This window comes from Macrobrachium nipponense, chromosome 40 (assembly GCF_015104395.2).
Source record: "Macrobrachium nipponense isolate FS-2020 chromosome 40, ASM1510439v2, whole genome shotgun sequence".
NCBI classification, from domain to species: Eukaryota; Metazoa; Arthropoda; class Malacostraca; order Decapoda; family Palaemonidae; genus Macrobrachium; species Macrobrachium nipponense.
In genome coordinates, this window is record NC_061101.1 from 29,970,773 (window position 1) to 29,987,634 (window position 16,862).

Below are 16,862 nucleotides of genomic sequence, written 5' to 3' on the forward strand. Positions count from 1 at the left end.
GTGACCCGTGGCAGGGCCCCATCTGCCCGTCCCTAGACCCATGGTGTCCCCCACCCCACCCGTCCTGGGACCAGTGGCGGGCCTCGGACGTCCGTCCCGGGACCCGTGGCGGGCCCTGCCCACCCGTCCTGGGACTCTGTGGCCGTTCCTGGACCCATGATGGACCCTGCCTGCCCATCCCGGGACAAATGGTGGACCTGGCTCGCCCATCCTGGAACACATGGCAGGCCTCACCCGCCTATCCTGGGTCACGCCCACCAGTCGTAGGAAAGTCAGGCGGGGCCCGCCACGGGCCCATCCTTCGACCCATGGCAGGCCCCACCTGCCTGTCCCTGGACCTGTGGCGGGCCCTGCCTGCCCGTCCCAGGACAGTGGTGGCCTCGCCCATCCGTCCCCGACCTGTGCGCCCTGCCCTGACCTGTCCTGTCGACCCATGCGGCCCGCCCACCCGTCCCAGGACCCTGGAAGCCCCCACATACCCGTCCCGGGACATGTGGTGGGCCTCGGCCGTCCATCCCGGGAAACATGGGCGGACCTCACCCGCCCATCCGGGACCCGTATATATATATATATATATATATATATATATATATATATATATATATATATATATATATATATATATACACAGGTACATTTCATCAGAGGAACCATAGGGAAAGGCATCGTACTCAGATACATTTATTTCGCCGACGTTTCACGACTCATAGTCGCATCCTCAAGGCTATAATTAACGATAGACATACGAACATTAAAACTACGCACTGCATAACTTCATAAGAATTAAGCAATATTTAAAAATTCAAATGCACATCAACATCAGAATGTAGAACATTTAAAAATTTATGAATATCTTAAAATAGAAAAAAACATACTGAGCGCTAAAATTATGTACAGTACAGATACATTAAAATTATTTAAAAATTACAGAAAAACCATACAAAAATTATGATATGTCTGTAAAAAAAAAAAAAATAATAAATAAATAAATAAATAACACTAAAACAGTAAGGCTATTCTGTACCTTATCCTCGCAAAGGACGAGCAGTGACTGAGAGAATTTTAAAAAAAATATAAACAAGCACTCTAGGCGATGAACAACTGAACAGAGGAGGATTGCGCATTTAAGGACGCCTGAGCCAACACGCCCAAAGGGATATATCGGAAGGCCTCCAAAAGCACTGTAGATAAACTGACGAATAGAACCCGGGGTCTCTCGCCATGGACCTTTCTAAAATAAAAAATCCGAATTCTTAAAGAACAAAGAAAGAAAAAACATATCGAAATAAGAACCACAGCAACGAAAGGACGGGAAAACATGACTTCATGTGCAAGCAGAAGTGAACCATTGTCAGTTTATGTGCGTGCATGCGCGCATGGGTTCTTGAGTTTGCGTGCATGTTCCCTCGTATCATCTGGAATTGCTTCGTCAGCAGTTGTCCAACTTTCTCAAGGAGTCAATGAGACTCGGGATCCATGACGGGGCGGAACCTACCAAATATAAAGCTTAACCCTGAAATTCTGCAAAGTACTACATGAAAGGTGTTTATTCTTTTTATATAATATATTCGTTATCCTGTAACCATTATTTAATTCAAGTTTACGTAAATCTGGTAGACAATGATAAGGATGGAAGTTAGTCCCCCGAAATATAGTAGTCCTTACCTTTAAACCAGAGTGTTTTAATGGGCCTTTTACGCTTGAGACGCATCCTGTTTAAACAGAAGATGGTATATACATACATACATACATACATATATATATATATATATATATATATATATATATATATATATATATATATATATATATGCATGAGTCATATCACATAAGCGTGATTCATACAAATACATCGAGCTACAAATGTCCTTTAATATCTAATTCGCTCTAACTCGGAATTAATATATTTTCATATGTTAACCGATGGGGAATTTTTTAGTCGATAAAAAATTTTGTCGGCTCACGGGCGCGAACCATCGAACTAAGGACATTTGTAGCTCGGTGTATATATACATATGTATATACCAGAATGACCTCAGGTCATAAAGCCGAGCAGTCCCATTCACTTTATGACCTGAAGTCGTGTGGCGAGCCTCGACGCCTAACATACGACGTCGCATCCCGTCGTGTAGTACATCGGTGCACTGGCCACCTCGAGAAACCCGCTTTTATGATCTCCCGAAACGGTCGGAGCCGTTGGCGCAGCGCAGTTAATTACAGCGCGATGTCCCCCAATCTCGGACGAAAGGGACGTCGCATAACGGCCTGGAATGGGATTAATATTCAGGAACTCCGGACCTGATGGATTGCCCTCGTCATTCCCGACGCCTGGACTCAAGGTGTAACGCAGCACCAGAGAGAGAGAGAGAGAGAGAGAGAGAGAGAGAGAGAGAGAGAGAAGAACGGTATTGGCAAGGCATTGGTGAAATCACTTCGGTTCGTCATTGATTGCACATGTAAAATCCTGTCTTTCTTAAGAATTATATTTTGACTTCCAGAGTTCATATACAGTATACTAAATAATTATGCTAATGGTAATTATAAACCACGAAAAATTCCCTTTCTGACTTACGGTTAAATGATTATAATAAACCCTGAAGAAAACAGATGAATTACGAACAGCTAAAAGCCAAGTTCAACTTTTATCGGTTAGTAAATAGTAGCAATGATGCAATTAAGACGCATAATTAAGGTGGAAAAATAAAGACTGTTTCCATTCAACTTGAGAGAGAGAGAGAGAGAGAGAGAGAGAGAGAGAGAGAGAGAGAGAGAGAGAGAGTTCTAGTAAGCACAGGCTTTTTCTTGAAGGTCAAACCTCATACCTACACACAACAAAGTTTCGGACAATAATTTTGTATGCCTCCCCCCAACACCTCTCTCTCTCTCTCTCTCTCTCTCTCTCTCTCTCTCTCTCTCTCTCAATTATTGTTTTTCATTCTCATAAACGATCCATTATGCACTTCGCTTTTTGAAATAAGGAAGTCTACATCTTCCTTTGTATTTCCCTAATGATTTCCATTATTCAAGCAGCAGATTTTCTTATCAGTTAAGATAGAAGTCCACTAACGCAGTTTCCTTGCAATGTTCTTAATCATGGAGTTCCTTCCGCCTACTTTTAGTGACAACTACTACAAAAACTCTTTCTCTTACATGTCTTTAACTAATGAAAGCTCATAGATAACTATGGCACGATTACTTGCTGATCAAGTATAGTTTTACCGTGAACTCCCCTTTACCAAAAGAACGAAGCCCAGACGGATCCGCAATCAGCAGAGACGAGCATTACATAAAACCAACGCACATCAAGCACTCCTATTTGTTTATTTTAAAAAAGAAAGAAAAAAAAAACGCATAGCCCTTCCCCCCACAAAACCCGACCTCCTCAACAACCCCTAATGTCCACGGGAATGAGTAGCCAGCCCTCAGACGCCGCATGAGAGGCGTTTGTCTCTCTCTGCAGCAGCAGCAGCCAGCGCAGGCCATTAACAAGATGCAGTGCCTCTACCGTCACCGAGCATGACCACTGCGGGGATTCGGTGCTAGGGGGGAGGGGGGAGGGACGATATGTATACAGATTTCATCGGCCCTGACAGCCCTCCTTAAAAGCAATGTCACTTTACGGCGACAATGACAAGCGCAGCAATCTCGGGTGAAACAGACGGACAGCTACAGCAATCTCGATTACAAGTTGAAACTACAGCAGTTTATGTTACTTTTCTGAATGGTCACGCTATTTTATTCCGTAATGAAACGACGACAAAGACCAATACGTTAATAACTACAACAATAAAAATAAGTTACTGCAATAATTATAATCTAGAATTTTAATAAGGATACAACGATTACAACACGCGAGTAGAAAATACAAGTCTCAGTGGGGAAATAAAATGCAGAATAGATGATAAATATGTAGAATGATGATTACAGTATAATAAATTTTATGGTCAAAGTAAACATGCGACAATGGTGTACAAAATTACCGAAGGACTCTATTGAGGAAATTGAATAACCTGAGTTTTTTCTGTTTTTAATTCCAAAAATACTGTCACGTTCATATTCTGACTTTGGAATCGTGGATAGTCCTATATGCAGTAAAACTTTCACAAATTAGCCACTTTATACAATTACATGGAGAAAACATTAGCAGCTCTCTTGAAAACCACCCCTGGAACATGTGCTGATACAGATAACATTCAAGAGTTCAAACTCAGTCTTGGATGGTTTGAGATATTCAAGAGAAGTGGCCTACACAATATGGTAAAGCATGAGAAGGCTGCCAGTTTTGACAAAGCTGCTGCCAAGAGGTATGTAAGTATGTTAAAGAGTTAAATCGCAATGTAAAGGCTGAAAGTTTTGTTCTCCAACAAGTGCTCAAGTGTTATGAGACAGGCCTGTTTTGGAAGTCTTTGCTTGTCTGCAATAGAGGCTTCAAGAACAATGATGAAAACTTTGTTTAAAATGAGATCTGGAGGGATAAAACAAAGTAAGGTTTGGGTAACGAGGAATTTTTTTATTAAGTGAGTGAATGAAGTGGCTTGCCCTGTCATCAAGAAAAACTGCCTCTGCAAGACCTTCTTGTGCAGGACAAGTCCTCCAGGGGGAGCAGGAACAGACAACAACCGAAGAATTTTCACCAGAGGGAAGAAGCAGATGTCCCTAGTTCATCAATAAAAAAAATCGATTGTGCCCCTGCGGGTGGGGAAATGCAGTTTCTATGAAAAAAAAAAAATCACCCTGACAAAGCTGTAGCAGACTTTACAAACCTGCTGAGTACTATCGCTCATTTTAGGAAAATTTCAAAACACCAGCAAAAACAGTCACAACTGGACTTTTATTTGTGAGAAAGAAGAGTCCCCAAGATAAAAACACTAGAAAGGGACAAACAAGAGAAACACCCCTAGAGGCAGAGTTTCCTGTTGTTACGGAAGGGGAGTCCCTTCCAAACAATGACATCTCTCCTCCCCCTCTTTCCCCTTCCTCGCCACCTTTCACGCAGGCCCCCAACTTTCCCAATAGCAGGGTGAAGAGAAGAATAAATTTGCATCCACTTCACCTAATGATATAATTTTTCATATAATTTCTGCGGCGTAAGCTAGTTTGTATCGAAATCAAATGTTTTTTATTTACTTTACTTTCGTCTGGAACAGATTATTCCAATTCCCACCATTCCTTATGGAAGAAGTGGCCCAGTTAATGGACATTTGGCTGAAGGAAAGCCAGCCTTCTGGGATGCATTAATTTCGTTAACCGTGGAATGACTATATATATATATATATATATATATATATATATATATATATATATATATATATATATATATATATATATATATAGAGATGAGAGAGAGAGAGGAGAGAGAGATGAGAAGAGAGAGAGAGAGATGAGAGAGAGATAATATATATTTATATATATATATATATATATATATAGATATATATAGATATATATATATATATATATATATATATATATATATATATATATATATATATATATATAGAGAGAGAGAGAGAGAGAGAGAGAGAGAGAGAGAGAGAGAGAGAGAGAGAGAGAGAGAGATATATATATATATATATATAATATATATAATAGATATATATATATATATATATATATATATATATATACTATATATATATATATATATATATATATATATATATATATATATATATATATATATTGGTGCCTTGTGGAATTGCACAATTTATGTCTTTCATGGACTTTCATCTTCCACATATCCAGCCTCCCTTCTCATAATTCTCACCCAAGTTCCAAGTAAGTCTGGGGGGGCCTGTAGCTTCCCCCCAGAGACACAATCACAAGCTTATCCTCCTTTGGGTTGTTTGCTAAGGACGTGTTCAAGCCGTCTCCATCCGTCCTTTTTTCTTAGAACTTCGACCATTTCCTTTTTACGGCTTCACTCCTAACTCTATCCTGATATTGGTTTCCAAAGGAAGGTTTTGAGATGGATGAGTCTGCTGTCTTCGTGCTCTTTGCCAACTGAAATGGAGGCATCACAGTCGTCTAAGCTACCAGACACAAGCTAGTGTCGTAAGAACTAGAAAATGTATACGTTCCTTTTATTTTTATATATATATCTATATATATTATATATACTATATATATATGCGGGTGTCTGTATGTATATGTATACATATACAAATATGCATAATTATTTTTCATATATATGGTACACCACATATGTGTACATTTTAATATATATATATATATGTATATATATATATATATATATATATATATATATATATATATATATATATATATATATATATATATATGGAACGCCACATCATTCAAATTTAATAATCATGAAGGAGGTGCGAAAATATGATGCAGCAATCCTTCCAATATTAATATCATAATTCTAATAAAAAATCCACTTCAAAATGGAAGTGAAAATAATTCCCGAGAGAACTGTCCCCATTTGCAAGCCACGCACCAAAGGATCGCACTGAACAATTTTGACCCAATCGAACAGCAAACACGTTCACTACGTGTTGACGTCACGTGCGAATATATTTCCCTTTTGTAAAAGCATTCGTTCGCCGTTCTGTTATTGCGTCAAACATAAGATACATATATAAAATGGAGGTTACTCTAAAGAGTGAAATAGTCAAGCAATGCATCATTCAGCGTTTCGAAAGCTAAAATAAACAGCACCTTCAAATTAGGAATACGGACTATTACTTGATACCATGGGATTCCTCATGCCATCAGCAGGGGTTTTGCAAGAAGTCGTGAAATAAAATATGAGTTGCAAATGACGCTGATCTGAATTACACAGCTCGAATAGCAGTGGTAGACAATATATATATATATATATATATATATATATATATATATATATATATGATGTATGTGTATGTGTATGTATATATATATAATATATATATATATATATATATATATATATATATATAAAGTATATATATTAGTGTATAACTGGTGTAAAAATGTTGTTACAACAGAATTCCATCTAGTACAAGGAGCCCATAAAAACACCAAAGTATAGAAAGTAAGTACTACTATGTTTCAGAGACTGCTCTCCTTCTCTCTCTTCAAGGTAGGTAATGAACCTACCTGAAGAGAGGGACGCTGCAAAGAACATTAAGTAATGCCATCAGTGCAACTCACGGTGCACTGACGCCCCCCCCCCCCCCCCGCCCACCCCCCCCCCTAAAGGGAAGCACTGCAAGTAAGAAATCCAAGCCGGACTCTGTACTACATTACTTCTAGCTTTTACTGTCTACGTTTTCAGACAGTGTTTCTCCCTTCTGCTTATTCTTCATGAAAAAATAAATTTCATGTATTCTCAAAAGTTTTGTAAAGGCGAAAAAAAAAAGAACTTAAGATGTCGGGTATTTAATATGTACAAATACTAACAAGATTATTCTTCAATTTCAAAATATTTCGACATCCATATTTGCAGGGAAACCTCAAATTTAGACTGGCCTAAAATGCAATATGGCAGACTGGTAATATTTTTCTATGGTAACGTTCGGGTTATCGGCAGCAAGTGCTTCGGTTGATAATTCTATCCATGGCTTAGAATTTATGATTCCTCGTAATATTCAAACTATACAAAGTCATTATGTGAAAATATCTTGCTAAAACTTTACAACCACAACTTAGATAAACTTTTTTTTAAGGACGTGAAAACAACCCACAAAATGCAAACAATTATCAGAGAGAACTATGTTTTTTTTCACATCAGATAAACCAGTTTTTTTCAAACCACAAAATACAAACAATTATTCAGAGAATAATTTTATTTTCCACATCAGAAAACCATTTTTTTTCAAACCACAAAATGCAAACAATTATCCAGAAAGAACCATGTTTTTTTCCACATCAGATAAACCATTTTTTTAAACCACAAAATACAAACAATTATCCAGGGAGAACTATGTTTTTTTTCCACATCAAATAAACCAGTTTTTAGTTCAAACCATAAAATACAAACAATTATCCAGAAAGAACTTTGTTTTTTTCCACATCAAATAAACCAGTTTTTTTAAACCACAAAATACAAACAATTATCCAGAGAGAACCATTTTTTTCCACATCAGATAAAACACTTTTTTTTTTTCAAACCACAAAATACAAACAATTATCCCGGGAGAACTATGTTTTTTTTCCACATCAGATAAACCAGTTTTTTCAAATCACAAAATACAAACAATTATCCAGGGAGAACTATGTTTTTTTTCCACAACAAATAAACCAGTTTTTTTTTAAACCACAAAATGCAAACAATTATCCAGAAAGACCTATGTTTTTTCCACACACGTCTCCACGTCGCAACTGGGAGCGTTTTATTTTGCAAACACTCGGTTTGTTTCATCAACTCGGTGTATTCAATTAAGCGTATATTTTTTTCAGGCTCGTTGTGAAGTCAAAACGTTGGTCACTGGGGATGCGAGGGGAAGGAAGGGAGCGAGGGACGGGGAGGATTGGCCCGGGGTGAGTGGGGGGGGGGGGGGGGAGCATCGGGAATAAGGCTGCAGATGTAGGGGGTTGGTGGTTAGAGATAGCCGTGTTGCTTCATCGTTAAATACGGTTATTAAACACGAACGGTTCGTTAGTATCACACTTTTTTTCAGTCCACTCATGTTTTCAAAAGTGCAATCATAGCCTACTATATATTTAAACGGGTATCTTCGACAGTGTCCAATATTTCACCAGAAAAAGAGAAGCAGTACTTTCCGTCAGCGCAAAACGTTGAAAGGAGCCGGACAGTTCATTTCCAACTATTTCAGGGGTGAAAGAAATGTCATAAAAGCAGTTGAGAGAGAGAGAGAGAGAGAGAGAGAGAGAGAGAGAGAGAGATTTTCCATTTTCAGTACATTGACAAACTGCAGGCCGATGCATACGACGAGAAAAATGGGGTAATTAAGTAATAATCATAACAGCAAGGTTTAGCAGACCCGTGTCGAACTGTTCCAACAACCCCTTTGCTGCTGGTAGCTGTAATACTGACAAAAACAGGAATATAGGCTAAAAACACATAAAGATACGACAGATACAACGCACTGAAATCGTTACTGATGACATCAGCAACCATAATTTGTCATCTTCCTTTTCCAAACTTATTTCTATAAAACATCGTTCGGATCCTTCCCAGACAGTGACCCTCAAGGGCTTTAACTCATTATGAACTGCAAAAACATGAACAAAAGACTGGAATATCATAAAGATAATTACCCCAAAGACATATTAGTCATGGATAAGATCGCATCGTTCGTTGCATAACACCTTTTTCAGAGAGAAAAAAAAGTAACATCGCAACGTACGCAGGTCATTTTCATGTCAAATAATCAAAGAAAATTCGTTGCGTGATTAAAATAAAAAATATTCTTTGCGTGATTAAAATAAAAAATAGAGAGCATGAAATCCTTTTTCAAAAGTTCCGAAATCTATTGCATATTAGCCTAAGCTTAAGAACGTTAATCATTTCTTCGTCTTGATTTCTCTCTCGTATCTTTGCGCTGATATTCACAAGTAACGCCCATCAAGCGACTCTCCCACAATCACGATTACCGTTTGTTTCCCTGGATTAGCGAGCTTTGGATTGCTCTCCCTGCTCTCAGTTTCCTGTTCCCATAACTCCACCTTTCTCGATAATACAAAACAAGTAAAAAATGCGACTCAGTTTCTTGGGAACATTCGAGTTTTCTGAACAGCTTACAATGTTGTATGAAACTCTCAGCTATGGCCCATGAAACATTCAGCCACGGCCCGGTGGTGGCCTGTGTTATTGGTAACTATAGCGTTGCCAGACGAACGATCATGGTTAACTTTAACCTTAAAAAAAATTAAAACTATTGAGGCTAGGGGGCTGCAATTTGATATGTCTGATAATAGGAGGATGGATGATCAACAATACCAATTTGCAGCCCTCTAGCCTTGGTAGTTTTTAAAGATCTGAGGGCGGACAAAAAAGTGCGGACGGACAGACAAACAGCCTTCTCTGTAGTTTTCTATTACAGACAAACTACAGATGAATGTCAAAAACAAGAAAAGGAAAAAGTGGATATTATGGCAATAATGACTAATGTAGCCTAGCTATGTGGTGATATCTGTGGACTTTAATTTATGAAATAATTTGCCTGTTGTCAAGTTTTTACCATCGGCCTCTTTCTATCAAATTCTTACCACGCAAAAACTGATGCAATTCCGACGCCTCTTTCAACATTCATTTATCTAGGTGTTTCTCTATTTATCCTTGTTCATATTTTATTTCTTTTTAATGTTCATACGCTGTTCTTGCCTTTTCAGCTCTTAATCAAATACGGGCATTCTGTCCTGTACTAACTCGATACTGTTGGTTGCCCAGTTCAGGGGGTCTTAACAAGCCTCTTCATCACTTTAAAACCTTGCAATTACTACCGGTCGCCATGGTGCAAGGGTTTGCTTGGGCTGACATAGTGCCAGTGTGAGGAAAAACAAAAAAAATTCCATCTAGGAAGCATGCGTATGCTTAATTTAACGAAGGATTTTATTAAATAAAAATACAACTAAATTTGCCTTACGGTTACCAAGGGCATGCCCAGGTCGAAAAGTAGAATGTTTTTTTTTTCTTTGAAAATAATATTTAGCCTTTTAAATATGGTAAAACAGTCTGTTAGAAAAACAATGCTCTTTATCACTATAAGATGAACATAGCGTCATCGTCGCCACTACACTTTATTTACTACAGAAAATCAAGTGAATTTGAACTAATTGCACTTATGGCCGTAGGATAGTTTCTCCTATACATATAATGTAATCATATCGTAGAGGTAATCATAATTTTTCCTGGATATTATTAAGCAAAACATTCTCTTCACGCTTATAAATCTATTGTATAACGCTAAGCATAAGCTAATTACGTGGTGACTATCCTTAGTTTAGAGAGAGAGAGAGAGCGAGAGAGAGAGCGAGAGAGAGAGAGAGAGAGAGAGAGCAGCACGTAGAGGTCAAATCTGAATAATTTTGATTACCGTTTATCTATTAACAAGTAAAAAGAATCAGAAGCATGCTTGTTCGGTGTACTTTATTTTTTACCTCGCACCGACTGAACCTATACAGAGTCTAAAGACTATCTTTAGACCTTTCTTATACCAATCAAACTGCACGAGCTGGCGTAGCATATTACTGGCCTTTTATGGTAGTTCTCTGTGAATATGTGAATATTTCTTAATAATATAATAATAATAATAAATAATAATAATAATAATAATAATAATAATAATAATAATAATAATAATCTATATATTTAAAAATTGCATATACTTTGACAGGTATAGAACAATTTCAACCAACCTGATATACATATGACTTATCATCTGGGAAAAAACTCTATTGGGGCAAGACATCACTGGCACCAAGGGGACGGGTGGTAGTTGTGGGAATGCAGTGAAATGTAAAAATTAGTGAAAACCACAGATATTAGTGTCTACGCCATAGTTTTCGCGGTATCTACTAGATGAAAAGTGACACTCTTGATGCTCTTTACATCCAGTTCAGCCCCGATAGGGAGTTGGGTGAGAAGGGGGTAAACATATAAAAATAACCAAAACGACAGATATTCGTGTCTAATCCACAGTTTTCGAAGTCACTGAGAAGAACAGTGACACTCCCGATGCCTTTTAAGTCCGAGTTCAGCCCCAATAGGGAGGGGGCGAGAAGGGGGTGATATGTCAAAATAATGGAAAATGACAGCTATTAGTGTTGTCCAACAGTGCCGCTATTTTGTAGGCTTTTGTCTGATAACGTGGTCAAATATCGATATCTGGCATCTCTCTGTGACCTCACTGACTATGACTATATCTGTCTTAGTAAAAAACTACATTTTATAACATTATTTTCAATTTTGGTAATTAAGCTGTGATAACGAAAAAGCTACCATACATAAAATACATAAAGAATATGATTTAAAAAAATTAATCCTTATATAATAAAAGTTGAAAAAATGCACCAAAATTTGTAAAGTCAAATCGAATATCATTCTCCTACTGATAGTCAACTTCGACAATTACGGAGGCAAATTATGCGTATGCAATTGCATTGGCAACACTGACGTTCAGTCGTTTACCAGCACCGAACGTGGTCAAGGCGGCAACACTGGTGTCTAATCCATAGTATTTGAGGTCGCTGAGATGAATAGTGACACTCCTGATGCCCTTCATGTCCAAGTTCAGCCCTGATAGGAAGGTGGGTGAGAAGGAGGCGAGATGTAAAAAAATAACCAAAAACGACAGACATTAGTGTGTAATCTATAGATTTTGAGGTCACTAAGATGAATAGGGACACTCCTGATGCCCTAATCCAAGTTCAGCCCCAATAGGAGGGGATGGGCAGGGGTGGGAAGGTGTGACATAAAAATAACAGAAAATGATAGATATTGATGTCTAATCCATTTTAGAGGTTGTTGCGATGAATAGTGACACTATTGAAGCCCTTAAAGTCCAATATCAGCCCCAATAGGAAGGGCAGGTGAGAAGGGTTGGGAAGGGTGGTGATGTAAAATTAACCAAACAATAGATGTTAAGAGTCTAATCCATAGTTTTGGGGTCACTGAGCTGAATAGTGAAACTCCCGATGTCCTTTAAGCCCAAGTTCAGTCCCGATAGGAAAGGAAAGGGGTGTGAAAAATAAAACGTTAAAAATGACAGATATTATAGTCTACTCCATAGTTTTTGAGGTTGCTGAGATGAATCGAGACACTTCCCATGCCCTTTAAGTACAAGTGCAGCCCTGTTAGGAATAGGGGGTGAGAAGTGGTGCAATATAAAATGTAAAAAATTCTGGGTAATATACCTGAAGCAACTATCTTAACAAGAATGAGAGAGAGAGAGAGAGAAATTCATCAGTTGTCATTAAGGGATTGCCCGGCCAGCGCCGAGTTGGTCAGCTAGTAATAATAATAACTTCCGAGTGGATCTAGTTTGTCCTCCTCTACCCTGGGTCATAGGAGAGACATCCACCCTCCTCATGTTCAACGTGCTAAGCTAGACTCGGACTAACACCAATGATTAGCCAAATCCAAAGCTTTCCCACAACTCCATCGAGAGCGTCTCAGCGGCGTGGTTGGTATGGTATTAGCGTTCCACCTCAGTGGTCGCGGGTTCGATTATTATCGGCCATTCCATTGACCCTCCTCATGTAAACCTGTTTGTCCGCCAAGGGTGGAGGCACTGCCTCTAGGTAAGGGATCAGGAGGGCAGGGGAACAGAGCGCCGTTCAACGTGCTAAGCTAGACTCGGACTAACACCAATGATTAGCCAAATCCAAAGCTTTCCCACAACTCCATCGAGAGCGTCTCAGCGGCGTGGTTGGTATGGTATTAGCGTTCCACCTCAGTGGTCGCGGGTTCGATTATCGGCCATTCCATTGAGGAGTGAGAGATGTGTATTTCTGGTGACAGAAGATCACTCTCGACGTGATCGGACGTCACGTAAAGCCGTTGGTCCCGTTGCTGAATAACCACTGGTTCCATGCAACGTAATTCATTGTAATTCCATGCAAAAGTAATTCATTGTCGCGTCAACCAACACTCACCCTTGCGAGTCCTTCTCATAAATTGAATCTGGCTTCATAACTTAGTGGAAAAGTAGAGCTTTAGACAAGGCGTAAAAGGCGGGTGAGTTTCTATCATCGGAGAGGTGGAAATGTTGATAATAATTATTCTTTCTTCCAGATTCGCGGTCGTTGAGTTGGGTACCGATTCATTTGCAAAATCGTAATACATATATTGACAGACAAGCACACACTCATATATATATATATATATATATATATATATATATATATATATATATATATATATATGTATATGTATATATATATATATATATATATATATATATATATATATATATATATATATATATATGTTAGTTGTAATGGCTATGCTTGACTGTATAAATAAATGCATAGCTTATATAATTTTATCTACACACACACACACACACACACACACACACACACACACACACACACACACATATATATATATATATATATATATATTATATATATATATATATATATGTATATATTATATTAATACTAAAAGTCGTTGTATCATTAATAGCAGCAATTTTTAGTATATGATTATTGCTGTAGCTGTTGCTCTTTTTATTTGAAGCCAAGTGTTCTTGTATTTCGATATTACAGCAAAGATGTCCCCATTTGTATAACAAGAAGCAATGTGTGTAACAAAAAGCAAGTTATGAAAACTAATATTTGTCATTACTTCGTCAAAGCGAAAAGAAAAGAGAGAGAGAGAGAGAGAGAGAGAATAAACTTCCATTGCATCAAAGCAAACCACACAACTTGCCAACCCTATGCATTCGAAGTTACGACCAAACAGCACAAAGACATCCGAAAGGCGTTTAAATACTAATTATATACTTGACAACTTACCTAAAAGAATGACGAAGGTACGGAAACACTGAAATGCTATCATATGAAGTCCATGGTTTCACACGAAGACGAAGCTCCATTGATGAACTGGCACGACCAACTTCCTGGCGCGGAGCGATACATCCACGTCCCACGAGGTCAAAACAAGCACTGAACGTTGAACTTGCAGTTACGCACTGGCTGGCTCCGAACCACTTGCTTGCTGTGCTGGCAAAACAAGAAAAAGATTTCGACAACGTTAACGCCGGGAGTTTTGGAACTTCCTCCCAACACGGAAGTGGTCCTAAACTTTAACCAGTACGGAACGGCATTGCCGAAACTTTCAATAATATAGAATAGAATAATCTTATCACAGGCAACGAAATATATTTTTCAGCTTAAGAAAAATTTTTGGAAAAGAAACCACTTTTTAGATTCAAATGTCGCTTACTTGCAAGACAAATTTCATCCTTCTTTCTTTCCAAAGAAATGTCTAACTAGGCCTATACGCGAGTTTTTAAAAGGGCAAATCCTGACAATCCATTTTTGAGCAAACATAAGTTACCAAATCATTCCGTGATTAACTGCAATTATTTATTTTACTACCTACTACGGCGTAACTATTTGCAGTTTGTCAAAATGTGTTCTCTAATTGCAAAAGATAAATAACACTTTTAAGCAGAAGGGACTAAACATATTACTGAAAATAATCTTACTAAATCAATTAATTTATATTCTTCCTTTTCAATCTGTTTGTTCATTCATCTATTTTATTTATTTTTATAGCATGAAGATATTCGTTATCGGTAAATTATTCAACTGGAAAATGCAGTGCTCCTACAAAGACCTATCGCGTACAGTAAATAAAATAAATAATCTAAAAACCAACTCGAGGTCACTTTTTTTCAATAGGAAAATGTGCGAATTGTTTACGCCCTAAAACTGTCCTCCCCTAAATTCAGTTGGCTCTGCGAAAATCATGATGGTCACTGCCACAACCATCCCTCAAGTGCCGAATTAACTTCAGCCGCTGTATAGTCAACCGAGAATCAGAATATTCCAGCTACACTGAAGCCTCATTAATACAAGATGATCAAGATACACATGGCTGCCTGCTTTTACGGCAAAGGGACTGAGTCTTTACTTTCAAATTTGTATTTCGTCATGGAAATGTATAGAATAATACTGTGCAACACAGTATACAGTGATATACATTTTATGACAAATAGTGGTCACTTGGCTGATCTTACGGCAAATGGACTGAGACTTTACTGTCGAATTTATATTATGTCATTGTAATGTATAATATAATACTGTGCAACATTGTATAAAGTGATATACATTTTATGACAAATAGTGGTCACATGACTGATTTTACGACAAAGGGAATGAATCTTTACTATCAAATTTATAATCCGTCATTAATATTTATATAATACTGTGCAATATTGTATACGACAATGATATACATGTTATGACAAACAGTGATCATATGTAATGTAAGGCGCATCAGGCAACCGAACTCCTTAGTGTAGGGATAAGGGTGGGAAAGAAAAGGTGATCATATGTGACATACAGTCATCATCAAAAATGTTACGTGACGACGCAATAGCTGAGACTTCAAGACACCCAGAAGCCACGAACGATCATAAGTAAATTAAATAATTTTGATATGGTTAATCGAATTACTTTAAAAAGGTTTACGATGAAAATAATGGTCTTAAACCTTAAGTTAAAATAAAAAAAGCTCCAATAATGAAAATGGTTATGGAAATAGCCGATACTGATAGTAATTGTATAAAGTGAACATTTTCTCACAACAAAAACAAGTACGTTGCAGCTTCATTTACATCGATCCCATCTACTGAGTGAGTCCCAACAAAAATCAAAGTTTATGCGTTAAGGTTAGGTCATTGGATTCCATCCACTACACAGACCTCACTGGCAGTGATATATTATATATATATATGATATATATATATATATATATATATATATATATATATATATATATATATATATATATATATCTATATATACATATATATATACATATATATATATATATATATATATATATATAAATATATATTATATATCTATATATATATATATATATATAATTGGGGTAATTGTGTTTAATTATCTCAAGAAAACATTGCACAAATGGATGCCTAGAAAGAGCCTTCTGACAGGGGCTATGCCACCATTTTGGGGGGGGTCTTCAGAGCAGCAAGTTCTGGTTCAGTGACCTGTTTCTTCCAACCAGCAAGCAGTTGGTTTATAAACTGACTCAATCAATGCTGGCTAACCCTGAAGCCTGCCCCATCCAAAATCTTACGAAGACGGCCAAAAAATCAGTAAATAAGTCCAATAAAAGATCGGAGCTTCACGCCACAAACAGGTTCAACCTCACAGGCACCCGTCCAGCCCAATGAGATGTGGAACGA

The 16,862-nt window shown here is 37.7% G+C and overlaps 1 protein-coding gene across 1 annotated transcript in view; it reads left to right on the top strand.

Moving 5' to 3' along the window:
• Nucleotides 1–16,862, top strand: part of LOC135212328 (uncharacterized protein DDB_G0290301-like) — a 148,106-nt gene that overhangs the window by 118,810 nt on the left and 12,434 nt on the right. The gene's annotated exons all lie outside the window — the stretch shown is intronic.